This window comes from Pelodiscus sinensis, chromosome 6 (assembly GCF_049634645.1).
Source record: "Pelodiscus sinensis isolate JC-2024 chromosome 6, ASM4963464v1, whole genome shotgun sequence".
In the NCBI taxonomy this organism is placed as follows: Eukaryota; Metazoa; Chordata; order Testudines; family Trionychidae; genus Pelodiscus; species Pelodiscus sinensis.
This window is the reverse complement of record NC_134716.1, coordinates 49,166,169-49,192,319: the sequence shown is the minus strand read 5'-3', so window position 1 is coordinate 49,192,319 and position 26,151 is coordinate 49,166,169. Positions and strand designations below refer to the sequence as shown.

General features: G+C 39.6%; 1 long non-coding RNA gene across 1 annotated transcript; it reads left to right on the top strand.

The window, feature by feature from the left end:
* Nucleotides 1-8,816: 8,816 nt before the first annotated feature.
* On the top strand, nucleotides 8,817-14,020 carry LOC142830057 (uncharacterized). Its single transcript, XR_012905082.1, has 5 exons — nucleotides 8,817-8,949; nucleotides 10,323-10,380; nucleotides 10,497-10,648; nucleotides 11,159-11,295; nucleotides 11,542-14,020. It is a non-coding gene; the product is annotated as an uncharacterized LOC142830057 (long non-coding RNA).
* Nucleotides 14,021-26,151: the final 12,131 nt, after the last annotated feature.

Sequence of the window (26,151 nt, the reverse complement as noted above, 5' to 3'; positions counted from 1 at the left end):
TAATGGGGATAGTAGAGTCAAGGAGGTAACATATGGCATTTATGATAGTCATTTGTACTGTCATTTTTTTATCATTGCTTAAGCCTATTGGTAAGAAACTCCCTTGAGCTGCATAGGTACACACGATACATGGTGGTACTTCCTCTTACATGCTGCAACAGCTACTGGAACAGCAAAGCACAAGGCAGATTGGAACTTGTGGGTTCTAACAGGATAACAGCAGCATTTCCGCAGTGGGCAACCATAGAATGTCTGGCCAATTCTTTTTCTCTCCCCATAATGCGTGGGTTCTGACCATGCCAATCTAAGCCATATCATTCTTATCTGTCTAGGTTGTATTTGGTTACCAAGGCCCATGGCATTGAAGCACCTCTATCAGACCCACCCGACTATGTGAATGGGTTGAAAATAATTTTGAGAAACACGGGAATCTTGAGGCTGCATTCCTGGGTGCAGGAAAGAGAAGACATAAAAATCAGGATGCTGCCAGTTTAGAATTATGTGATCGCCAGCCTCCAGGATCCTGGCTTTAAAAGTTCCCAGCTGGCAATAAATCTCACAGAACTAAACAGTTACAGCTCTCTGCTGACAGAGGAATTGAAACAATTCAGTGATGCTTCCTTGAGCCCTTTGACTTCCTGACCTCGACATATTTCTGGCCTTCCAATACAAACCTGTGGGATATCACTTCAGTTCTCCCCTATGGGCCAATCAGTCACAAATTCCCAATTAACCTGTTGACCCAGCACTTGCAGATAGGATAATACGGCTGATCAGGTAACAAAGTCTTTGTCTAGCATGGTAGACGGTTATCTCATTGTGTCAGTGATAACACACCCTCCATTTCCCCCACAGATAAATCAAAAGTCTGGGGGAGCATTTCCAGCCAGGGAGGAGTTTTTATTATCTAGGTTTTCCCAGGTGTCTAAAGAACCTGTGCAGCTTTATTGCTGAGGTTTTAAGGAATATCAGGGCATATTTTCTGCCAACAAATGTGGAGTGAGCAACCTACCACTCTCAACATAAACCCAAGCAGCTTTCCTTATGCCATTGAAAAAGGCCAGGGGTCAGGAATGGAATGTCACTTTATTGATTTAGCTGTGCCACTATTTTTTAAAAGGTGCAAGATGCCTTATATATTTTTAAAAGGTGTGGTAGCCTTATATATATATTTTTATTGATCTCATTTAAAATTATTTCATGGCTATTTCAGGCCAGGTGGTGTAAGACCAGTCCTAGACACTAATGCCTAAGATGAGGCTAGCTAGGAGCTTCCAGCGAATGAAACCAAACCACCGCAATGCACTGGCTTATGGATATCTGACTTGGCCCAGGACTCTGCAAAACTCAGGGTCAGCTCTGTAATACTGCCTAGCATCAAGACCTCTGCAGCAAACAGGGCCCAGAAAGGCTCTATTGCACCCTGGTGTGACAGAATGGACATTCAGGTGAAATAAAATACAGTACTGAGGTTTTTATTGAAATCAGCTGGAAAATGTAATGTATGTTCAGAAAATATGCATGGTGGTAGTTTATTTTGCTCTGCTTCTAAATGTTCAATAGGGTACAGATATTTGTACTGACAACACATATCAACTGGATCTTAGGAAGTACCAGCAGGAAGATGAGCCAGGTGTAGGTGAAGATTTTAGCGCCCACATAGGAGGCAGTTTGTGATTATGGTACTGGGCTATGAGCTGAATGTTCCTGTTAAAATGACCTGCTGTGAAATTATTAATAGTATTGAGAACTCAAATGTGATTATTACTGGTCTAAGAGGGGCAGCACTGTTAGTCTGTAACTTAAATAATAATAATAATGACAATAAAGAGTGGTTCTGTAGCACCCAAGAAACTTAACAAAAAATTTATATAGTATCATGAGCTTTCATTGGCAAAACCCACTTCTTCAGATGAGTGGATCAAGAGGCCTCTTGCTCCACTCATCTGAAGAAGTGGGTTGTGCCCACGAAAGCTCATGGTGCCTTTTAATTTTTTGTTAATGATTATTGCCAATATGGCTTAGTTTGAATCACGGGATGATGGCCAAAAAAGAGCATCTGACTCATGGTCAAGACATGGAAAACTGTGGAAAGTAATAATAAATTTTGTTATTTGTGATAATAAGGTCTGTTATTACTTCTCTGTGTTTTTCCATTGTCAGTCACTGAGCGCTAAGCTGAGAGTGAGGACCCCTGTTAGCAGCAGATCAGGGTTGATAGCAGGAAACCAGGGCTCCCACTGTCAAAATTGTGATGGAAGCCTAATATTGTAGGATCTGTAATATTGCACATTAAATTAGACCTTAATGATTAAATTTCAGAGTTAATACACTATGGAGAGGAATGGGAATTCACATCCCTCCTAGAGGTTCTGTTTGACTATTTCAGACTCAGCATTGCATCTGTGTATTCCTGTCTTATGCGTTTTAGCTTTTCTTTGAAACCATAGGGCCTAGAAAGTCATTCAAAATGGCAGTTCAAATACTGGAGCTCAATTCCACAGCAAGGTCTGGATGCATTGTCCGGCAAATTAAAAAAAAAAAAAGCTTTGTCCCATAGATTGTGCTAGATTCCATGATTATTGTCTAATCAAACTTCATCATAAATCTCCAATACTTTCTGCTTTTGATTCCATTATGTATATTAAAACAAACAAGCAAACAAAAATGCCTGCACTGGCCAGGTGCCTCTGCTTTCTCAGTGTTACATTTAGAAGCTGAAAAGATTGTGAATAAACTCTAGATCATATTTTCCCTAAGTTTTGTTAAGCACCAGAAGAATTTTTATTTAGCAGTATGCAATCTCTTTATTAAGACATGCTAATGTTAATATGGTGTGTTATTAAAATTTATTTTTTCTCTTTAATTTATTTTCCTCTAAATTGTCAATCCCTAAGTGTCACTGAGGCTATGTAAACACTGCAGAATTTTTGCACAAAACCAGCTGTTTTTGTGCAAAAACATGCGGAGCGTCCACAACTCAAGCACGTTTTTGCGCAAGAAAATGTACAGTGAATCGACAGAACAGGGGTGGTTTTGTGGTATAGGTATTCCTCTTTCTACGACGAATAACTCCTTTTTGCGCAGGAGCTCTTGAATAAAAAGGTGTATGTGGACAGGAAACGGGTTTTTTTGTGCAAAAACAGCCTATCGAAAGACGCACAGGTTCTCTGGTGGCCATTCTGTGAATGGCAATCAGAGCTTTCTTGCGAGAGAGCGATCATGCAGTCTAGACAGTCTCTTGAGCAAAAGTGCATTGCTTTTCCGATGCACTTTTGCAGTATGGACACACTCTTGCACAAGACGTTTTTGCAGAAGATCTCTTCCACAAACGTTTCTTGCTCAAGAGGCCTGCAATGTAGACATAGCCTGGGAGTATTAAGGAGCTGGTACATTACTTTAGGCATATGTAAAAAGACTGAAAATGAGAAAATCCCAAATATCACTTGTTACTAGATAAAACTCAGAAGTTTTAGTAACTTGCCAAAACCAACTTCATATTCTTAGGGAAAACAAATGACACCACTACTAATGCCCTAGATTTATTCTGGGGAGTGTAGTTTAGCAAGCACATACTTTAAAACACATTCAGAAACATCATACATTAATTGTTCTCTGTGGTCATATAATTAAAAATAAAACCTCTTTACTAATTTTTATATCACACATGTGCCAGCAAGCTGCCTTACAATACAGTAAAATCTTTTCCATACACAAACTCATTACTGTAATAATGTCTTTAGATTTCCCTCTGCTGGTAATGCGATAGTGTTGCACACTATAAATAAACCTGCACATAACCTGTCCTAAGAAGCTTTTTAGTGAACATTATTGCTTCTTTAAGTTTAGGAAAGTTGTGTTGTAATTGTTTCTATAACCACATGGAATGTGCAGAACCACACAAATAATCAGCCTGAGGAGGATACACAACACAGTGTAATTTTATGTTCCTATCTCTAGCACTAGATGAGGGGTCTTTGTCATGTTAGTTGTCCTGAATATGCAGAAAGCTACCATTTGTGTAGGGTCTTTGGGTCAAATTCATCACAGGAGGCATGGAGGAATTCAGACTGCACCTCCATGTACTAGCCTGACTCCTTCTGCTGCTACTCAACCACCCTTCCTCAAAGTTTTAGTGTTTGGAGACAGATTTAGGTTCTTCCAATATGAAATGTAGGCTGCAACAGAGACGTGCTGAATGCACATACATGCTAGTGGTATGGACATGCTGCCATGTTGTTATTTTTACTGCACTGGCATCCTCTGGCTTTCTCCAACACTACTGCACAGCAGGTTTGGGACACTTTACATTGCCACAGACCTATCCTGCCCTATCCTTCAGCACACTTACCTGCTGGTATGGTCCTGTATTCTTGTATACACTGGCAGATACTGACATCAAGAAGTAGTGATTCTGACTTTGGTTCCATTCAGAGTAACTTGCTAACTGGTACAAGAAGCAGATTATATTAGTTGTTATCAAAGTAGTACTGCAGCTACAATTCCAGAAGTCTAGATCCTGCTCTGCTCTAGTGCAACTGAAAAGAGTGGAGGCAAAAGTGGGTGGATGCTACCTTTGTGATCCCTCAGTCCTTGAGGCTGTTGGGGAGCAATTCAACCACAAGACTGTTCTAATTGTACTGGCTTGTTACAATCCCAGGCGGTTGCTATGCAAAAGGGCATTGCTTTATTCATGGAGGGGCCAGGGGAAGGGTTAGTGCCAGCATAGCCAGCTCTCCAGCTGCTGGCTTGGAACAACTTTATGGCCTCTGTGTCATCAGCACAAAGGAATTACCACAGTGGACAGAGCCTGAGTAAGTTGTGAAATAAATAATTTGATGCCTAATAAAATAAGCACTATGATTATATCTATTTTTACCAAAGGAGTAAAGTATTTTGTCATGTTATATTTTAATTCTGATCCACATAATCCTCTTTCCTCCTCTTGGTGGTATGCAGTCAGGCAGATACATGTTTTCTTCCTTTACATTTAATATCCTTCTTACATTGTCTGTTCTGCCCAAGAATTGCTGCCAAAGAATGCTTTTCTGAGTGGACCTGGACCCCAACACATACACATTTTGAGGAAGTTTGGATCTGAATCCAGATGAAAATGTAAGGCCTGCAATATAGGTGCAGCTGGCTACAGGGCTTACTATCGTGAACACTCCCCTACTTGCAGGATCAGATTCAAACGCCCTGGCCCAGCTCACCTCTCTACAGTCACTTTCATAATAGCCTTGTTGAAACAGTTTAGCGTATTAGCTACTTTTAAAGGAAGCCACACAATAGGACAAATCTTGTTCCGCTAACTTACACAAATAATATAGAGAGCCTTTTGCCCATAAATCTGAGTTTATAAAGACAGAGAAAGTGAAGCACGAGGCTATGATGTAAATGTGAATAACCCCCTGTAACCCAGCAAATGGCAGAGCTGGGAACAAAACCTATGTCTCTTTCTTAAGCTCTAGGGCATTGAACTAGTCACTAGGTCGTACTGCCTTCGTTTGCATGGATTTTATTTTTAAATAACTGGAAATAGTCATGTGAGTAAGACAAGCAGGATTTGGCTAGCTACTGTCATTTCACTTATGTTTCTCAGTCAGCATTTCTTTCATATATGTGTTGCCATTATTTCTTCTCTCTGATGTTGCGTCTTATTGAAAATGTCAGAGCACTGTGTTAATGGAGGCCGAAGAACAACTGTGTTTGGTGCTAGGATGTGACACTTGCTCCTTCAGGCTACACCGCTTAGCTCATCCTCCCCCGTTTTTAAGCATACAGCACTGTTACATCACGCTATACACACAAACGGTTAGTGTTTTCTGTCAGAGTTCCTCTATTTCTTAAAATGCAGCTTTCACGTTGTGGCAGGCTACATTTAATGATGCTGCTTTGTTGGGGATATAACATGTTTGGATTTTGTATGATATATTTTGTAGGTTTGGGTTTGTTTTCTAAATTGTTTGTGAGGTTAGTGATGGAACAAGTCTCCAGACTGGCAGTGTTTGAGAACAAATGCCTATGTCTCTCCATGGAGCAAGGAAATAGGGTTGCCAGATGGTTTAACCAAAATACTGAACACCCTCCACCATCCCCCCCCAAAAAAACAACCAGGGAAAAAATTCTGTTGAGAAAAAAAAAGGGGGGAGACCAAAGTTGTTGAGAAAAAAAAGGACCCTGAGAGTTGTTAAGCAAAATAAATACATTTTAAAAAAAAGTGTGGCCCCTTTAAGAAACACTTTTGAGGCTTTTGGGCCCTAACAGGCTGCTGGCAGCCATCTGCCATCTTGTCTCCCTGCTCCGGGCCAGACAGCTCCCCTGTGGAACCAGGTAAGCACCCGGGAGTTCCTGGCCGGGAAAAAATAAAAAAATACCGGACATTTTAGGTGTCTGGTTTTTTCTGAATTTTTGTACCGGACAGGAGGTGAAAATACCGGTCAATATCAGACACCTGGCAACCCTACAAGAAAAGCACAGTACAAGCTTCTGCCACTGACTCCACTGTTGTTCAGGCTGACCAGAAAGAACTATTTCTAGTTGGGAGATTATTTCAGCCCCTGAGACCCTTCCTGCCCTTGATCTGCTGAGACAGCTCAGAAGGTTGACAGTTGTGATGTGGGTTTTTATGCAATAGGATGGTGGCTTTTATCCACTGGAAATTGGACTGAGACCAATACAGTCATTTCACAATGGCCATCAGATCACAAACAAGTTCAATCAGCTGGAGATGTGTTCATGCTAACTGCCAACAAGGCACTATCTTCCACTGCCAATTTGCTAGGGCATCCGGTTTCCTGTTTAATGTTGCTGCTTATTATATTTTAACTGTTTCTGTAGTGACCTTTTGTAAAGAAAAATATTATTGCTAGATAATACCCATATCTGCCTATCTTCCAGATCACGTGTTATGTTCACAGTGTAAAAATAAAGCAAGCATGATGGTAATGTCACCATGTTGTTTGTCAGTAGTATCAGGCCTGGCTGGGTCTTAAAGGAAAGCCTGGCTCACAGATTGGCCTGTGATCTAACAGCTATCTTCTAACTGATGCTGATACCACAACTTAATAAGTGACCCCAATTCTGAACTAGGACTACATAAACAGCTGAAAGCAGTCTGCCAGGAGATGCAGGAGAGAGGAGCAAAGGGACTTCACTCTGGGAAAGTTAGTCTGGAAGAGACCCACAAGAAACAAAGGAGGTTCCTGTGCAGGAAGCCTTGAAGTAGGACTTAGAAGGAACATGGAGATACCTGAGGGAACCTGCTAGCGTTCACCAGGGAGAGGAGGCAGTGGGGGGAAACAGGCTGAGGGAGAGCCGCAGCATAAGAGACTCTCTACAGAGGTCAGGAGCAAGAGCCATGAAACATTGAATATCACTAGATCTTGAGAGGGGCACAAGAACTATTATTTGGGTGTCCATTTGGACTTTCGGTTACACCTTTCCTTACACTGGAAGACAGCTGAACTTTTATATGATTTTGCTGGAGAGCCAGGCCACAGAACATCCAGACAGAGATGCAGGTGAAGACACAGGTGTTAAAAGGCCCATTGTGGAGCTGAAGCAATGACTGTGAGTAGGTGATTCTGTTTCTAAAAATCAAGTCTGAAGACTCTCTCATCTCCAACTAGATTTGCCTTAGTAGTGTTTAGTGCTACATGCTTTTAGTGGACACTAAAATGCTAGCTATGTTTTGTGTTGTGTCTGATGTATAATTAGGTCCCAGAATGTTTCCACTATCAGAACGTAAGTTATTTCCTGCCTAAGAACGCTGGAGTACACCATTAGCTGCAAGTTAAGCATACTAACCTACAAATGTATGGCTTCTGCTTGCATTTCAAAGTCTGCTTGTCTATGTATATTGGAAAACCTAACCTCATTTGGGTTCCTGTTTAATGCTGCTCAGCTAGGACATTCTTTTACTGTTGCTTTGTATTCTAGGAGGCGACTGTGGCCTGTGGGAAGTAGAATGTCACCATCCCACTTACATCTGAATGAGTCATGGAAAAAAAAACCTAAGCATATTTTTGTCTCAGCCAAGGTCACATCCCTTTTGTGTTGCCTTCTGGGTGACGTTCAACATACAAGTGATCAAGTTTTACTGACAAAAATATTTGTGGAACATGAATTTGAAAGTCCCATGCATACTTGTAAAAGCCAACTTTTACATTTGCTTACACAAATACCCGTGCCAGCAGCGCTCCCATATTTATCCACTCAGGGGTTAGGAACAATAATGTGATTTCCCAGGTGAGTCATAGTTCTTGCCAGGTGTATGTAACACATGTGCTCCAATATCTTCTTTGGCTCCCAATTGGCTACTGGGTAGAGTTGAAAATATTAGACCTTTGACATACAAAACTCTAATAGACTGAGAATTCTCTACCTCAGAGACCATGTCTGTCCCTGGTTCATTTCCACACAGTTAACCTCACAGAAATGGTTCAAGCTGGATTGACAGGTCCACCTCCCCCTGCTGTAAAGAGAGAGTAGGGGATTCTCTGTGAGGGGCTCTTTTCTTTGGCATAAACTCCCATGTGGCAGAAGCAGGGCAACTAGCACCTTGCAAAAGAAATACTGGTAGGGACTGATGATTGTTTCCATACCCCCATTAGCTCAGAGGCAAGAATGGGGTGCCCATGTGCATGCAACACAAACAACACTGCACTTTCCATCTCCCAGCCCAGAGAAGGAGAAGGAACACATATGCCAGCTGTTGGTGTGAGCAATAATTCTGGGCACTTTCAGCTGAGGGGTAGGGCATAGTGGTGTTGATACATAAAGAACCTAGGGATGAGGAGAGAGTGGGGAGGGTGCCAACTGTGGAGGAACTGCTAAGCTGCTTCTGCTGAGCCTTAGTAGTGCCTTTTGCTCACCCTCATGTCTTCTCTTTTCTCTTCCCCTCCCACTACCAACAGAGTGAAATAGTCTGAATCTGTTGATTTCCAGGTATGCTGCAAAGCACAGTTGTTTATGTGGGCATTTGGGGGGCAGTTTTGATGTACAGAATGTGTGCAGGCTAGCAATTTATTATTTAGTGGTACAAGTGGGGAAGAAAAAGGCCTCTTTCATTTTTTTTTATAGTGGTTTCTGCATTGTTTCTATTTAATGGCAAGGTCACCTGGAGCATAAGATGGTCTTTTATCATATTCTTTTATAGCCAAATAAGTCAGCTTGAGTCTGAATACTTGAAAGTCAGTTCATGTAATACAAAATTAGAGAAGATATTCTTTATCTAAATTTGTTTGAGTATATATCTGAAGAAATAATGCTGTATTTGAAGATAGTCCAACAGCAGAAAATGAATCAAATTATCTGTTGCAAAAATTTCACATGGTTCTAATCCTATACAGATGCATACTACAAAATCTAACTGAGTAATTTAATTTGCTTGCCTGTTTATAATTTGAGTTGATGAAGGAGAAATGAAAGCAAATTGAAGAGACTTTGTCAATATTTTTATCTAATAAGTGAACCAATCTGAGTACAGTATATGGAGATAATTTCTCTCTTACAGAGGTTATCAGGACTTAGGCCCAATTTTTAAATATATGTAGCCATTGCTATGCAAAATCTAATGTAGAAGCCTCATTTTCAAACTGAGTTAAACATTTAGAATTGAACAGCCTAGATTTAGTCTTCTAACTGCCTAAATTGCTTCTGAAAATGAGAATTAGGTAACAAATATCTGTCTCTGCCATTTGTTAAATTACTGAGCAAGAGCTGTCTTTGTACTGCTCTCCAGTAAATGGGTGATTTAAAAACAAATTTTAAATAGGTGGCAATTGTGTGTATTAACTCTGGACAGATTCTGTCATCTTGCATCTGCAAGCAACTTGAAACAAAAACTGAGAGGTTTGACCTACTTCCTTTAATCTTAATAAACATTAACCTATTAATAGTCTAGCAGCGCCTTAAAGACTAACAAAACATGTATATGGTATCATGAGCTTTCGGGTTGTGCCCAAGAAAGCTCATGATACAGCTACATGTTTTGTTGGTCTTTAACGTGCTGCTAGACTATTTGTTGTTGTTTAAGTTTTTCCAGTTACAGTTTTTAAGTTTGGCTACCGATCTGAAGCTTATTAACATATGAGTTACCCTGAAAATTAATAATGGCAATTTAAGTGTAAATATCCTTAGTTTTTTTCACTTCCTGTAGCATATATAATATCTTACCATAGCTCTTGGAAGTGTGGAGGGTTGAGTGCTGGATATGGACCCAATAGTTCTTGGGTGGCAAAAGAATGCCAGTATTTTTGTAACTCACTGTTCTTAGAAAGTGATGACCATCATCAAAACTTTGCTATCATTTCTGGCAGGAGAGTAAAGTCCTGAGACCTAGACTACATGGGTTGATGAGCAAGCACTTGTTAAAAGGTACCATCCCTCCTTCCAAATTTGTGTCAGTGACATAAGTTTTATTGGGCTTGTACAATGTTTTAGAAAATACAGTGCAGCTAAAACAATACTGAAGAAATATGTTGCCTCTTCAGAACTGCAGAAAGCTATGCATGGTCGGGCATGAAGCATACTGGGAATGACAGGCAGTTAACATTGCCAAGTTCTGTTGAACTGAAGAGCTGAGAAGAGGAAAAAGATAAATTTCTCCAGGACAGAGGAGACTGATTTGATCAATCATAAAAATGTAAGTTGTTGCTTGCGTCTCATCTTTAGTTCAGTCTCTGCTCCATCCTCATATGAGAAGTGATTTCTCCCTTTATTTCCTTCTGATGCCTCAGAATGCTTGACAGCTTTACACAGCGACCAAAAACCCTCCTGAAGGGAAATGCTTTATCTCTGTACTAGGTATAACGTAGCTTTTCAAAGGGCTATGAAAAGGATTGCAATTCCATCTCTCCATTCAGATGTACAAGCTTGTTCTCATTATGGAAATGATTTAGATATTCTCAGTTATCTGAACTTAAATCTCCTGAGTCCCACTATTTTTACTGAGCAGTGAACTTCTATAGACGTCTGGATTTACTTCAGAAGGAAGAACATCCCCCTGTCATGTGTGCTGTATGTTTAAGACTAGATTTTTAACAAGCATTTGGCTGGGAGGATCCTATTCCAGCTAGCTGAAAAGTATTCACATTGTTTATTCAGCACAGTTCTTCCTCCTGCTCCCATCTGATTGATTAAATGTTTACCACAGGTGGGGCTGCTCCACTGAACCTCCTGCATGACCAAATGTGACACTGCGGGCACTCCCTATCTTAGTCCACAAGTTGTGCCTGGCATGCTGGGAGCAGACCAGTCTATCCCACAAGCTCAACATGAGACTGTACACAGGTAAATAAGAATAACATACTTGGAATTTGGGTGTCCACATCTGTAAACAAGAAATCTTGAAGGGAAGTGCTCAGTTGTAGCACTGGAAGGCAAAGGCCTGACCTGCCCCTTTGCTAGCCTTGGGGAGCTCTTCCTCTATCCAGTGTCACCCACCATGCCCTTTTTGCACCATGAGCCCCCAAATCAGGCAAACTATCTTCACTGGCTTGCTGGATTCTAATTAGTGTCTTCTCCTGTCCCTTCTAGATTTCTGGAGGACTGTCTTGTTGGAAGTCCAACCCGAGTGGGCTTTCTTTGAGTAGGGGCTGTTGCCTCCAGCAGATAGCAGAAAAAGGCCTGATTAGACCCCTCCCCCCAGATTCAAACAGCTTTTGTGGGGCTTGATGGTTATTGACCCCATAAGTTCAAATGGGTTCCACCATTGCACAGAGGATTCGCAGTTCAGTTTGCAAGATCCGGCCCTTAATTATAGGATTCTCAGGAAAGAGCCCATCTCTTCTGAATGGGATACTGCAACGTGTCAGTTTATCAAATGATGGTTGGATGGACATGTGTTCACTAACACAAAAGAAAATCTCTGCACTGATGATTTTAAAAAGGAAATCTTTTCAATGGCATCAGTGAGCATGGGATCAGGACACCATGTATATTTAAAAAAAGAGAATATACTTTTAGTATTTAGTGTACACAAATGGAAAAATCTACTAGTGGATTTTTAATATACTGTATATAGGTACATGTGTGAGACTCTGTGAAAGTGATTACAGAGCACAACTGAGAGTGACATTTGCTTCTGTTTGATAACTTGATAGCCATCCATACTGAGAGTGAAATAGCAGGAGATAAACTAAATGCAACCTTTTGGATGAAAATCTGTATTCTGAGGATTTTTTTTTTCTGATTTGTCCTGTGGAGATGTCAGATATCCTTTCCTCAAACCCTTAGTGCAATTACACTGACATGAGTGGGAAATCCAGATAAGGAACAAATCCAGAATATGCACTCCAATGATGATCCAAAAAGAACAATTTTGTGCTCTTTTAGCTCAAGACATCAATTTCCAGTGCAACTTCTAGATCTTACGTTGTCACAATCTCACTACATGTGAGTTTCAAAACTCTAATGAAAAGGAAACTGGCAAAAAACAAAAAAAACCCTCCAGAGAGCTCTTCATCCCTCAAGCAGATTTTTGAATGTGTTTAGTATCAAAGGGTTTTGATAATGCGAAAGAGTTTCCTGTCATAACTTCTCTCTTCACAAGTTTAGTAATAGTAACAGGGACTTTCACTGAGTTATGCTTGTTTTAACAAGTGGCAAATTTGGCCCCAGGATTCCCCATTCCGTTAGTTGGCTGAAGGAACCCCGGAGGGACGTGGGATGTGATTTAAACCTTAGAGTGGTCTGGCCTTCTGTATGAAGGGGTCAGATCTTTACAGAGTCTATATCTACCCTGTTGAGGATATGATGCACTGCTCTTGAATTCCTCCAAACTCTCTTTCCTGCCAGACTATATTTTAACAATTCCATGTGTTCATTGCAGCTGAAAATATGGACATGTATTTTAGAGTAAAAGACTGGGCCTACAAAATTAGAAGCCACTACTAAAAATATAGTCTTCATACCAAATTCTGCCTGTAATATATATATATATATATACACACATCCAAAGACTACAACCATAGATGGAAATATGGGCCGTCACACCCTCCAACTCTCCAAGAGGTCTTTTTAATAGTCCTGCAGCAGAGCATTTTGGTCTACTCTCTGATAAAGTACAGACTCCGCCCCGTTAGTTTCACTCTTCCCCCCCCACACACAAAATTTAGCTTTTCCTGAGAAAAATAATCTTTTCAGATGCCAGACAGAATGAGTACTCAGCTGCTGCAGTTTTTATGGGTGCCATTTTCTACCTACACTTTAAAATTGCCACAGTACAACATGTAAAATTTCCACAGACCCCTAGTTGAGTGTTAGTAGTTAATGCACACTCAAATGGTCAGTGTGACATGAAGGATGCATGAACCCCGCTGCAAAGAAAAAAGTTTACTTCCCAAATTCAAAAAAGCTATTCAAATCAGAATTTGCTTAGTACTAGATACCACTACCTGAGTCAGAATGTAATGTATGTGATATGGGCATGCTTTTCTTCTCACCCTATTTTAACACCAGAATAACTCCACTGATTTCTGTGAAACGGCTCCAGGTTTGCACCATTGTCAATTAAAGGGAGAATCACCCCTTATTTTCTCTTCACTTCAACTGCAATGAAACCAGCAGAAAACATGTCCTGTCTTTTCTCCAGTTAATTATATACCTTCTGGGTTCTGCTTTCAGAGGAATCTGTGACATTTAAACCACTACTTTATTCAGAAATACTTTAGTTTGCTTCTAAGTAGAAGTATGCCAGAGCCACAAAACCAAATCCAGTTCAGCCCCAGACATCAGGGGGAAAAAAAGGATTTTAACTCCAGTTACAAACTTCATAATTCATGTTCAACTCTAACACCGTGGTTGTACATTTTTGTTACCTAAACTTATGTTCCTTCCTTTTTTTAGATGCCTTATTATAATGTTCTAGATTTACTCTCTTGCTTCCGAAAAATCTCATCATCCTATCTAAGCAGATCTTTTATATGTTATCGTAATGCTGTTAAAGTAAAAATGAAATGACCCTTTCTGAAAACAATGTCATATCAGCAACGTGACAGATAAAAGTATCTCTTTTCATTTCCCAAAATAATTCCATTTTCAAACATAAGTAAAAAAAATGTAAAACTTTGATTGTATGTCACATTTTCCCCTCTCAAAATATTCCTAAGCACTTTCCAAGTGACTACATAGACAAATGTGCCAGATATTATGAACTGAAGAGTAACACAGACCTATCCTTGAATATTAGAAGCTAGATTAGACTCTCCTTTGCAATGTAATTAAACATGGGCCTTTTTTAAAAGTCATGAGCAGTTCTGTTAATGTCAATCAGACCACTCCTGTTCTTAAGTACCTTTCAGAAAAGAGGCTTTAGTAAGACAGAAAATGTTGGGATTATCCTCTGTTCTTTTTAGACCGTGTAATGCAGGGGTGTCCAAACTTTTTTCAAAGAGGGCCAGATTTGATGAAGTGAACATGCGTGAGGGCCGACCATTTTGCCTGACATTCTTTGAACCATTAAAATTAAATGCAAATTAACTATTTTATGCAAAGTTTATTGCAAACGGCATACTTTTCATTTAGTCACATGGATGACAAATCTAAACAGGTGTTAAATCACTCTGCCTTTCATATCTGATGAAAAAAAAAATCCAGGAAGCTGAAATATATGTCAGGAACATTGTAAAGTACATTACATATTATTGGTAATAAAGGTTGTCTGTCAACTTTTAAGTTCAAAAAATATGAACAGGAACATAACACCAAGTATACATGTTGTGTCCAAATATATTTATAACTGATTTAGACCAACTGACATTAACTGAGATTTTACAATGTATTCATCTCAATACATATGGATTCGTTGGGGGCCATAAAAGATAGATTTGCCAAATTACCTGTGGGGCCGTATTAAACCGGAACACGGGCCGCAATTGGCCCGCGGGCCGGACTTTGGACATGCCTGGTGTAATGGAAGCTCTGTCTTCCATTGGCAGAGATTTTTAAATCTTAGCTAAGGAACAAAGGATCAGATTTTAAAGTGGTTTCTATCTAGCCTCTTTATAAAATGTATTCACAGAAATTATGCCCACATATCTTTCCCTGCCATTAATTGCAAGCCTGTAGTAACCAGCTCCAGTGCTTCATTTGTACCTGCAATCAGATACTAAGCCTTTTTCAAATGGAGCACAGAAATGCAGGCACAGTTTCTGAAAATAAAAATCATAAAAGGCAACCTCTCATTTTGCTGGAACAAATCAAGTCCCACCACCTCCCAACAATGGTTGCCATGATCTATCGGGAGGGTTACCAATATATTTGGAACTTCAAACTTTTCTAGATTTTTATTTGTTTGTGAGGGTCTGGATGGGTTATTTCTCTAGGTACTTTTCTTGTTTAAAATCCCATACACTGGATTTCTCAAGCTGAACCTTTTCTAAAGATGCCTCTATAGAGAGCTATGTCTTATAGATTCAAATGTAGTTCTTGAGCTTCCCATTCTGAAGTCCAGTGTGTTTTTTTTTAATTAAATCTCACTGACAAAAGAAAATACCATGTTTCTGGGCAGAACTTTTAAATTCTAGCATGTTAATTTGATTGACTAGGAGTAAGTGAAAAGAGACTTTGCAACAAGGCTCATTGGGCAAGGGAAAGCAGAGATCTGCATGAATATTTCCTTGGAAAATGAAGCCAGAATTTGATTCCAAAATATCAAGCCCTGAGCCCTAGTTATGTAGCCAATCTCTGCATGCAATGGAAGTTCCCTAATAAACTAAGAGCTACAAGAACAATTGGCTGAAATTCTGAATTGTGGTTGGTTGAAGCCCCTGAGATTTACTTTTTATTATTTTTACTAGTTTTAGTAAAATAATAATTCTGAAAAAAATCCATGGATGCTGTCAACTTTCAACTCAGTCTTGGTTCTCCAACCTTGTGGCAAGTAGTTGCTTTCCCACTGGAGTTTCTAACTGACATTATAATTTGGGTTTTCAACTCCATTGCCTACAATAATAATGCATTGATTTTTATGAAATTTGGCAGCTATGGCAATCTCCTTAACCTAACCGAAAACACATGTTTGGGGATTTCTAGCTCTGAAAGCTCATAAAGTTAATCACATGCTGTGATTTAAATAGATCCTGGTTATCAAGCAACCTCTGAGTTTTTGACTGCCTGATTCTCACAGACTAGCAGACCCAACTTCTACTTGCTTTAAAGAGGGGAATGAACTTCAGTGTAGTGTGTACATTAGTGTATAGTTGTTAAATGGCTTTGAATTTGGACCGAAATGGAGATGGCTGTATTGTTACCAGTGCTGCCAGTCCATATTCATGTTCAAAAGTTTGGACTTGGCATCAGTCCTTGGAACAAAATAATAACTACATCAACCATGAGTGCTCGTGTCTCTAGCCCGAATGGAAAGATAATTTTCTTAGGGATCCATACTGGTTCTGTTAAGCTTTGAGGGCTTCTCAACTTTTCTGTGCTTCACACCCTCAAGAACCTGAATCAGGCATGATCCTTGAAGCTAAAGGAGACTGGACAGAGGTCCCTTTAAAACCTATCAACTCTACCCTGTAACTTTCTGGAGGAATCACTGTTGTTGAGTAATGCATGCGCCAGACTGAACAATGAAAGGTCAAGACTCTCAGTGTCCAAGAGTGGAATATGTGATTCCCCCAGCACTTCTATCCCCTGCTATTCAAGGAAGTAAGAGGTCAAGACTGAAATTTATCTGAAATTATTTACACAGCATCTTTACAGAAATAAAATGACATTCTCTGTTCTGAGGAGCTCACAGGCTTAAATATGAGTAGAAGTTGGTGCTATAAGACACACTGTGATGTATGCAGCTCGTTAATTTAGACTATTTGACCTAAATATTTTAGCTTGTCCAGGCACTCATTAATGGATCTCAAAGTTTCCATATAATTACAAGCCAGTTTCAAAAACCAGTTTGAAAGAGAAGCTGCAGGGCTTAATTTCGTTTACAAGTTTAATATCTACAATAGATGTTTAAACAAAGACCTTAACTCAATTACTCTCTATATTGCACATCTCAATGACATAAAAGGCCAAACACCAGGTACTTAAGAGTATTTAGAACCTTCTCTATCAGCTTCATTTAGCATGGTAACTCTAATTGACTATTCTTTTCCTATTTATTTCTCTTTTGGTTTCCTCTCCTTCCCCTCTCCTCTCTTTCTCTGCTCTTTATTTGGAACTTGGATGCCATAAGTTCCATTCATCTGAAGAAGTGGGTTGTACCCACAAAAGCTCATGATACCATCTACATTTTTGTTAGTCTCTAAGGTGCTGAAGGACTATTCATTATTTTTTAAGTTGGACCTAGTTAGGATTATTGTGTAGGCTACACTGTAGGGTAATTCCACTAGCCCAATCACCTACATTCATTAAGATTAACTCTCAAAAAATTAAAATTCAGTAGGGTTTTTTGCCAGTCACTTGTCTTTACCTTCTTGACTTTCACTGGTCTCTGCTTATCCTTCTTCTCTCCTTTCACCCTAACTGCACTCACCTGCCAGTTCCTTTCCTATTTACCTTTGATGATTCTGCTACTTCAGTTGACTGCTGCTATTTCTACATTCAGTGATCTTATTCTTCAAACAGCTTCATTTAGGCTCATGGTCCTTTTTGGGGCACTGAGAAGGGTGGAAGTACATTATCCCACAGCAAAAACTCAAGGCAGAAACTGCAACAGCAAACACAACAAGATACCAGAATTGCCAGTACAGTACAGCTAACAGCTGAAGACATGACGATAAATCAGAGAAAACAGGGAAGATTGGTTCAGAAAACTCAGGATAGCTATATCTAGATAGGTAAGGTGAAGGAGGTCATTTGTTATTACAGAAAGGGAAGAGCCCCTAGAAAGAGAGAGAGGGCTGGTACAAACATTGACTCTTCCTCAAGAATCAATCAGGGAAATGGTGTGAGAAAGTAAGGAGGCTAGTAATTGGACCAGATCTTTGCAGAGAAGGTTCAGATAAGGATTCATATTTTGAGGAATTATCTATACTTTTTAGAATCTTCTGAAATTCAACCCTCAACATGAATAACATTCTGTAATATCCAGTTGTGTTCTCATGTAAGTCATCAAGAGCAGGATTTAACTCTCCAGTGAACAAATGGGATGGTTTTCTCTGTTGTTTGAAATGAGCTACCAGGCACTCCAGGGAATGGATTTCTCATGGATTATTATACTTCTAGGGTGGTTCAAATTATTTGCCTTCTGCTACCTGCTTCATAACATCAACTTGAAATATTTTTGTAATAATCACCAAGAAATGTATTGCCTGTCTCATTTGTTGTTCAGATGATGGGCACACAATTTAAATCTTAAACTTGATCTCCAAACAGTACAAATAATCCCCTTTGATAAGTGTTTACTTTTCTTAATGCTGGAATTCATTTAAACAGTTTTGGCTCCTTGTGCAATACAACTCGGAGCCAAAATAAGCTGAGACAATTATTCTAGAGACCAAGTCAACAATGGAAACATTTGTGACATTTTTTGTAATAGGGAAGCATGAAGAATTCCTGCTGATTTTCTTTCCTTTCTTTGATAATTGCATATATTTAAAACAACACAGGGGAGCTAAAGAGCAGCTAAGGAGGGGGAAACAAAGGTGCTTTCACAGCTTTCTGCCCACCCAATTCTGGGGTGGCCATCGCATCCCCTGTCCCTGTAACGCACTCTACATAAAGTCTGCAAGGGGGTAGTTTAGGGCTTGTGTAGTGGGTCTTATGCCATTAAGGGAATCCTCTGAAAGCCAGTTGGTCTTCCTGCACTGTTGAGTAGTCAAAGCAGCCATAACTGAGCTAAGGAGTGGACACCACATTCTCTGGATATTTCACAATGGCTATTTGCTTCTGTCGACACACCAAAAACATGTCCAGACTTTGCAGACTGTTTTAAATCTCTCCAGAAAAGCATCAGCAAATACTAACTGGTTAATAGCCTAATGACATATATAAATAAAGTATTACTAATCTTCTTGTACAGATGGAGGAAACTGAGATGAAGTTAAATGATGTGACTGAGGCTATACAAGACCAAAGTGAGCATCAATATCATAGCTAGGACTACAACTCAGGACAGCCTAACTCCCAAGTCCTTGCTTAAACTAGTATACTACACTACTCTCTATATACTAGCCTATTAAATATTTAGTTTGGATTATATTTAATATGAATTAATGATGGGGAGTGTTTGTCTGAGCTTACAGCTTGTTCAATTAGACTGCATGGTCTAGGTGAGCAGTTGGGCTTAAGTTAAACCCTTTGTTCTTAAAGTATCTGTTCTCCCATAGTTACAGATCCTTTCTCTCTTTGGGCCGCTGCACACAGTCTCTTTTTTAATGTACTTTTTTTCAGACTATAAAGAACTTCAAAAGGACCTCACAAAACTAGTTGATTGGGTAACAAAATGGCAAATGAATTTTAATGTTGATAAAAGCAAAGTAATACACATTGGAAAAAATAATCCCAACTATCCATGCAATATGATGGGGACTAATTTAGCTATAACTATTCACAAGCAATATCTTGGAGTCATTGTGGATGGTTCTCTGAAAACATCCACTCAATGTGCAGCACCAGTCAAAAAAGCAAACAGAATGCTAGGAATCTTTTAAAAGGGATAGAGAATAAAAGCGATAATATCTTATTGCCTCCATATAAATACATGGTACTCCCACATTTTGAACACTGCACACAGATGTGGTTGCCTCATCTCAAAAAAGGTATCTTAGCTTTAGAAAAGGTTCAGAAAGGGGCAACAAAAGTACTAGGGGTTTGAAACAAGTGTCATATGAAGAGACATTAAAAAGTCTGGGACTTTTCAGCTTAGAAAAGAGGAGACTAAAGGGGAATATGATTGAGATCTATAAAATCATGACAGGTATGGAGAAAGTGAATAATGAAAAGTAATTTATTTGTTCTCACAACATATGAACTAGGGGTCACCAAATGAAATTAATAGGTAGCATGTTTAAAACAAACAAAAGGAGGTTGACTATGCTTTGCATGAAGAAAAACTTATGTCACTCTTTGCCAGAGGATGTTGTGAAGACTAGGACTTCAACAGGGTTCAAAAAAGAACTAGATAAATTCATGGAGGTTAGATCCATCAATACTTATTTGCAGGGCTCAATGACCACGGTGAAAACCCACTTGCCAGCCCCACACTGCGCATGCGCCAGACCTGCACTGCGCATATGCCAGACCGCACTGCGCAGGCACGCATTGCCGGTGAATGGGGTGACTGGCTGAAATCTACTCGCCACAGGCGAGTAGATCAGCGGATTTGTCGAGCCCTGCTTATTTGCCAAGATGGGTAGGAATGGTGTCTTTAGCCTCTGTTTGTCAGAGGCTGGAAATGGATGACAGGAGAAGGATCACGTGACTATTACCTGATTCTGCTCACTCTCTCTGGGGCATCTGGCATTGGCCACTGTTGGCATACAGGATAATGGGCTAGATGGACCTTTGGTCTGACCCAGTATAGCCGTTCTTATGTTCTACTGACACACCAGCTCTCCCACTACAGATCTCCTTTTAAAAAGAAAAAGATTATGACATCATTTAATACAACTAGTCTATAAACGATTCATTAAGGTCACTATCTGTTCCCTATCAAATCTCTTTGAAGAAGGCATTTTCACAGCAGATCCCATCATGAGACTCAAATAGAGTGTCTCTTGATGAGTGGGAGTTTTTCTCTTCTATTGGCTCACCATCTTGATGCTATATTCAAAGGGTGGAATGAGAAGGGAGGGAAAATGTTGCATCCTCTGGTCTTAATAAGCCATTTTCTGCAAATAAAGGGTCATTACTGGTCTCCATAATTTTCTTTTCTCGGTCACATTGAGTTTCTTTGGAATGATGTCAAATATAAAAACCAAACACCCACAGAGAAACAATACACCAAGAAAAAAAGAAACCTCTATTTAACACTAATATGGAATGAGTTTTCAGCTCACCAGAGGTGATGTAAGTGGGGAGGTAATAAAATCCATACCAGTAGAGGTTCACATTCCATTGACTGATAATGTGTACTTGTAGTGTTACATTCTATTTTTTAAAATTATTTTTCATTTTTTAAACTGGTTCTATATTTTCCCCAAAAAACAAACAAACCTATCTCACTTCTTTGGGAAAAGCTCTACATTTTATCAGCTTTTAAATGCTACAAGACTAAAATAAACTTCTCAACGTATCTATTTTTTTAGGTATACATCTGTCTTAGTTTTAAATTGCTATTCCAGATGAATATTTGCAGTAACAAGTAAATCCTTAAAAAAAAGAAGTCGGTCTATCTTGTCAGCATTCAATACACTTTTAAGTTACCTTTCAAGCAATTTGAAGAGTAATCAGAACTTAATATATTGTTCTGTTGGAGGAAAAAGTAAACCCCAAAGCCACTCACCTTGTTTTTCTAATAATCATGAGGACCATTTCTAAAATGACATCATTTTAGCTGAGCTGTAAACACATCTGTCGTTTTCTGTTAGCAGAATTTTTTTAAACGCTTCCATTTTTTACTCGTTTTTTGCTTCGCTAATTATTGCTGACCTAAATCCCAGGCACAACACCAAACAGTGCGTTTGTCATAGATGTTATAAGACAGGAGAAACGCCACAGTATGTTGGTGGCCTACATTTCCTAGTAAAATCCTTTTATGCATGAAACATTGTACACATTGCACATCAGCTAGTGTTTGCCTCAAGCTGGAAATAAGCGTCATATGAAAATGTTCTTTATTTTCTGCCCAACATGAATACTTTTTCCTGCCTTGAACACTTATTCATCTAGGCACACACCATCACTGCAAGCAAGGGTTATCTCTTTCATATGCAGCAGAAGGTACAGTCTTAACTGATAACACGTGCTCATTCTTTGATTCCTACTCTTTGTAATACTGTCATATTCTATGCTTTTTATATGAGCATGATGACACTGATACCCTTTTTAGGCAAAAGAGATCTAAAAGAAAGCTAGGGATTGTCTTGCCAACCACAAGCAGATTCAGAGAGTATATATTTCTTGCATGATATTTAAATATTTTGTAACTTTAAAGTGGGCTTTTTGGTCCCACATAAATATTCAGTGTTCATGCAGTTTTCTTCTCTCTTCCCTCTTTCTGCCCTTTTTACCTCCTGTAATAGCGTGGAGGCCATCTTGGTGTGCTCCCTGGTGACCAGACTTGACATTGCAGCTAAGCACATGCCCCTGTTTCCTCTCGCCCAGAGTTTAAACATGCAGGCCTTTCTAGCATTAAAAGTGCCCTCTTTGGATGATCTCATTGATTTAACAGAAAGGACAAGACAAAAACATAAATGAAAGCATCAGTCAGCTGCTCCATCACAAACTCTCCGCTTCTGGGTTAAGCAGTGTTATCTCTCACACGCTAGCTACAGAACACGCTCAGGCTGAATACATTGTCTGGAGCTTGGGCCTCTCTGCAGGGCATTTAGCCAAATGTCACTTGTCTCCTCATAGTGCATTCCTCCCTGCTGAGCAACTCTCTACTAGTTCTTTAGGAAGTCCCATCCCCAGCGTATTCCTCTGTGTTGCTCTGGTCTCTTGTCTGGGAGTCCTTTTCTTCTGGGCCTATTCCTCTCTTGATTAGCTTTTCCCCTGTAGGGGGATACTGCTGGATATGGCTTCCTAACTAGCTCCCCTGAAGAATTTCTCCCCTTCAAAACTTCCTCTGTTCTTCGAGTAGCTGCAACTGTGTATTCTGTGTAGGTGTGCATGCCCTTTGACAATGTAAAGGTGGTGCCACCCAAATCCCCTCAGTTTCTTCTCACCACCCATAGCTACAGGTAGGGCTCTCTGTGGTGTCTTCGCCTTATACTTTCACTTTTCTGAGAACTTTTGTATATAATTTCACTCAACTCCCACTAATTAGGACTATGGTCACCAATGGCTACCCAAAAGATTGAGGAGCACATCCCATGTCAGCTTACAGACTACATCGTGGTGCTGTATGAGAACTGTTAAGTCTCTGTGTTCTTGAAAGTTTTGTGAAGCATTTTAGCTGACACAAAGCTCCAGGACACTGATAGAAAGAGAAGCTCCCTGCTGTGACTGCAGGTCTTACATTTTCACCATCGGGGGGGGGGGGGCTGCCTACCTCCTTCCCCGGACCTAGGGCCTCGGGGTTATTCTGCCGTGGGAGAGGGGACGGGTATACCCCGTCACACTCATCTTATGTGTTTATTTTATGTGTGGGCAGGGTCAAGTGGTTTCTTTACTGGCAATAACCAAGTGGATAGCAAGTGGGCAGCACATGAAGTAGCCCAGGCTCTGCTGCCTCAAGTCATACAAGCTCATTCCGTGAGAGCTCAGGTGATTCCTAAATAATGGTCTTATATTGGACATTTGCAGAATGGTCACGTGGTCCTCTGTATCCTTTTGCAAACTGCCATGTCAGCTGTGGCCAGATCAGAAGCCAATTTGCCCAGCTTTGCTGTCAAATAAAGAAAGATTGAAGCAGACAAGTTCAAAAGATACAATGGCTAAACTTGAGTCTCTAAAGTTTAGGCTCTTGTGACTTGATGCCCAAAAGTGCTGAAGACATGAGAGCTCCCACTGATATCTGTGCTCCTTGTGCATGCCTGAAGTGTTTGATAATTAGGACATTAAATCCATATTTAGCCATCTAAAAAAGGGGCCTTCCCTTCAAAGGTGCTAAGCATTTGCAGTTTTTAGCTGAAGCCAGTGGGAGCTGTTGGTTCTCAACATCTCTGAAAATCAGACCACTTCTTAAAGAAACTAAATATAGATGTAAATGCCTAACTTTAGGCATCTGCCTATGCAATTTTAGTCCAATTCCTCACTCACACTAGTATAAATCTGATTGAGAGAGAAGAACTGGTGTAAGAAGAAAAGTAGTCCTACAGCTCTTAGATCACTATAGAACATTTGCTCATAGAGAATATTCACATAAACCTCACATTCTTTTTATAAATATGTTACTGGCTTCTTTCACCGTAAATTCATTATCTGAAAGTGAGTCTCTCTCGTCTTCAGAAAGACAGATATGCCCCTGGCTCTTATTCGGGGGCCTATCTGTATTTCTTCCCTAAATGTTACACTTCTGTGTTCACTTCATGAAGCTCATCTTTTTGCTAATGGTTGAAATTAAGAGTGACAGTTGCAAACCAAACTTTAACAAGCACATGAAATGTGATCACAGGCTTCTGTTATTTAAACACTAATTTGGGTAATCAGTAATAATTTAATACATGAGAAACCTGCAAGGAGATCTTCTACTGACTCTTTAGTATAAGTTACATGCCTTTTTTACACAGTTTCTGCTTCTCTTCAATATGTACCTCCTACTACCATAGGGCTGGCAACCTTCCCAAGATGTAGTAATGTGAACAAGAGGACTACACAGAACCACTGCTTTGTTCAAATGTTGTAAAAATGTGAAATATGCAGGACATAAATAATAGAATAGAGAACCCTTATCTTCAAGATGATGAATTCACACTCATTCCTCACCACAGCTGTAAATTTTGCAGGTTATCAGTAGAAACATGCCCTGACAGAAATAGCTTAGAAGTAACTACTCCTTCGGAAGTATTGGAATATTTGTTACAATAAGTACATGCAGGATCTATTTCATTTAGGATCTATTCAGCAAAGGTCTCAAACTTGGGACTGACCTTACACACAGGAGCAACCTCAGTGAAGTAAATGAAGTGGTTCACATGCTTTAACTTAGACATTTGCTCAAGTATCACGGCCTTGCTGAACTGAGGCCACAAGGTGCAGAAAATCACATAACAGAATGGTGTATCTGGTCTAATTCAGATGATCTCTTTGCAGCTTTCAGGTATATCATAAGTTATTTTAAAATTCAAGTTATCTGATAACAAAGAGAGAGAGCATGTTTGCGCACAGGTGAATAGGGCTTTACATCATTCCATTTATGTGACCTGAGAAGAGGGAGGATATAGCATGTGATACGTTGCAGAGCTAGAATCTGCTACTTATTAGAAAAGATAACTGAAGCTAGATTGACTCAGTTTGGACAAGCACCCAAGTATCTGTGCACTTTTGAAATACCATAGTGTTTTCTGGTTATCCAAGCCTCAGAGTTTTGCCTGACTAAGGATCGCAAGATTGAGTCCATTGGATTAATTTGTCCCTGGTGTGGCTCCACTTCAGCTGTTGTGGAATCACACCAGGGAACAGTTTGGCCTATTGCCCAAGGTTTTAAAAGTGACCTGTGATTTTTGGGTGCCCAATTTAGATAACTTAAAGGGGCTGATTTCAGAAAGTACTAAGTACTAAGTTCTGAAATTAGGACCTTTTAAGATTCCTCAGATTAGTCACCCAAAACCACCAGTCACTTATGAAGATCTTCACCATTGTGTGGTCATTTTGAGACATCTATTATGCTGCACTATTGAAAATATATAAATTCTTCATACAGTAAAAATGGGCAGTTCATAATCATCAGAACACTAGAAATATGCTGATTTAAACAACAGTTAGCAAAAAGATTCCTGGTTCTCATTACTGAAGCCATTAATTTGGTGGGGGGCAGTTGTTCATTCTGCAACATACTATTAAAGTTGGTCCACAAAATAGCTGAGGAGTCCTTCTGCACAGCATTGCAGATGGAGGTAGAAATTGTTGATCCGTTACATGGACTCTGCTTTTACTCATCATTTCCTGTATATTTCCCCATTGGAATATATATTTAAAATGCCAAAAAGCCTAAATGGAGGGGCGAATTGGTGGCACAAAGAATGTGGTATATTTTCTCTGATGATGTTAAAGGTTGAATGTAAGGCACCAATACCAAAAAAGTTTTCTTGAAACATTCCTCAATGTATTATTCATGAGGAAGATGAAACCCATTTATTTAAATGAGCTAAGTCATATGAGCTTCCTCACAAATTTAGCACCCAAGGCATCAGATGCACGTGAGTTCCTATGAACAACAAATAATTTTCAATGAAAGATGTAAATTATGATTATTCATCTTTGCAGCTGGTAGATAATGAATCTGGGAGATAGTCAAGAGTTTTCTGTATTTAAATATGAATTTCAGGAAAGGAACATCTTAGAATATAACATAAACATTTAGGCTTTGTCTACACTGGCGCGATCTTGCTCCAGAAATATGCAAATGAGGCTAAGCGTAGAATATCGCCAAGC